This window comes from Oryzias melastigma, linkage group LG17 (assembly GCF_002922805.2).
Source record: "Oryzias melastigma strain HK-1 linkage group LG17, ASM292280v2, whole genome shotgun sequence".
Taxonomy (NCBI): domain Eukaryota; kingdom Metazoa; phylum Chordata; class Actinopteri; order Beloniformes; family Adrianichthyidae; genus Oryzias; species Oryzias melastigma.
Window position 1 is genome coordinate 2,507,044 of NC_050528.1, and position 2,749 is coordinate 2,509,792.

A 2,749-nucleotide genomic window follows, 5' to 3' on the forward strand; every position below is an offset into this window, starting at 1 on the left:
ATTTCATAAAGTTTGGTTGAACTATGTTGAATAGGGACCCAAAAACGTGTTTTACCAAAAATCGCAAATAGAAAAAAATCTAGCCCATTGAAAGTGGGCGGTTTTAGTTTTAAAAAACTTCAGTAGCATCGAAGGAACACACAGAAAAAGAAAGCACATTAACACGACTTACGGTATTCGAGATAACAAATTTCAGCCACCTGGTGGCGCTATAGAGCACTATTGAGCTACAATTCTTATAGCTTGTGTAGATTACTATGGACTACAACATACTAAAGTTTCATAACAATATCTTCAGTATTTTTCAAGTTATGAGCCTTTGAAAGTGCTCCCTATTCATTTTCAATGGGAAAAATAATTCATAAAAATATTCATATAAAATCAACCATAACTCCAATCACTACAAAAAGTAATAGCACACTATTCCCAATGGAGCTCTACAAACTACTTTTGGAATTGTTTTAATATCTTTAAAACTCTAGGACTAGTAGCGATCCAAAAAAGTGGACGGAAGAAAAAGTAGGATAACATACTCTGATTGCTTTCAGCAATCAGACAATTAAATAAAGCAAAAAAAAACTAAAAATCCATTTGGTAGCAGACAGAGCTGCTGTTTTCAGAGAGCTAATGCAAGAGAAGAGCCAGAATTCATCACTGTCGTGGAGGGACTGTACATCAGCACAGACGAAATCTTTACCTTTTGGCTGCTAGTGTGCCGCAGGATTTTTTTCACAAAAAAAAGGTATCTTGGCTCAAAAAAGGTTGAAAAACACTGCCCTAATGCATATTTGGGACGGGGTAGGTTGGGGGCAGTTAGCAGACTGACCCCCGATGGTGGACCGCCCACCCAGCATTGGGCCCAAGCTCCCCCAGCCCAGGGGCCCCACCCCACCGAGAGCCGACCCCACCAGACTCCGTGCCCCTGACCCCCTGCAAGGAGGGAGGAGCCAAGAAGGAGCCAGTCCCATGGACAAGTCCGAGTCCCCGCCCCCAAGTACCTCTCCTGTGGGTGCACTGGCCAGGCACCAACGGGACCGAGGAAACTGGACCAGCTGCGGCCCCCGCCGGTTGTCTCAGTAGAGACCACAACATGCCAGACCCCCTAGAGCCCGTACCAAATGGGACCTCCTGCTCCCCACGGAAAGCCCCTCACCAGACGGGGCTAACCAGTCCACCCAGCCCCCAGCCCGTGGCAACGGTGGGCCCCAAGGGGGCAGCCCCACCCCGCCCCAGAGTCAGAGAGGGAGTGATCCCAGCCCCCAGGTGCAGGCAAGCTGCCCCCCCGACACAGGCGGGCGCCTCCAGGACGGGGTCCCACACCAGTGTTACAGCCCCAGACGTGTGTCTCCAGCTCTCCTCAACTCTTCGGCTTTTAAAGTTTTTTAAAGTCGCCCACAAGCGACTTTAATCACCGAACTGCAGCAACAACTACCGCAACGAGGAGAGTTGAACATGGCACCGAAGAAAAATCTTGAAGCTGATTTGGCACAGCTTAAAACCGGGTTAGCCGACATACAGGGTAAGCTAACCCCAGCTATTCTCTCTGAGTCCATGCTAGCAGTGCTGCTGGAAGCTAAGCTAACACCACTGCTCCAACTCCTGGAAGATTTCTGTCAAGAAAAGGCACGTAACGAACGAGATAATCGCCAAGATCTCCTGTAGAGGAGGATGCATGACATGGATCAACAGGCACGGATGAATAATGTGATTCTAACGGGACTTCAACTACAACCCCGGGGGCGGCCTGGTGCTACCAGCACTAGCATGAATGCTAACGGAGCTGTGATGAAAGCTAACCCGACCGTAGAGGATCAAGTTGGAGAATTTCTTGCGTCTAAAGGGATTTCCTTGGACCTAAACACTGTTGAGATCTGTCATCCGCTTCCTCGGAGGAAGAATATGGATAAACCAGTGATCCTGATCAGGTCTGTGAATCGAAAGCACAAGATAGCTCTGATGAAACAACGTAAACACCTGAAGGGGTCTAATGTTTATCTTAACGATCATCTGTGTAAATATTACGCTGATCTGGTGAAGCACGCGAGGCTCCTACGATCGAGGAAACAGATCCACAGTACGTGGACTCTGAACTCCAGAATCTTTGTGAAACCACTCGGACCACCGGACCAGACGAAGCCTCTGGAAATAAAATCCATGAAAGACTTTGAGAACTGTGGGATTACGCATGTCTGACCCTTTAATTCAAGCAAAATGAGAAATGTGAACTCTAAATAAAAAACCCGCTGGATGTGAACTCTGACCCGGTTCTGAGCTGCAGAACTCGAGCACATTTCCCTTGAGATGAGACCTTCAGTCTCTCAGTCATAACAACAAAGAACGAGTATGTGGCCTTAAACTTGTTCCTAAGCTGTGATGTGGCATTAATTTCTGCTGAAACTTCTGATTCTTTTCTTTCCAACTAATTATTTTTTGTGTACTCTAATCATTTCTTTGATGAATACGATTTGCCCAAATGGTATATATATGTATTTTTATATTAACTACTGAGGATGATTTTCTATTTTTATAATCACTCTTTGATAAATACAAACTGTATTAATTGCCTTATTAGCAAATTAAGAGCATTTACTTATTGCATTTTGTATTATCATAATTCTTTGAATACAATCTTCAGTTTTTTTCAATAAGAATATTAGATGATGAAACTTTGAAACTTGATTACATCAAAAATCTTAATGATGCTTTGAATCTATTAATATTTGATATTAAGTCCTGAACCGGATATTGA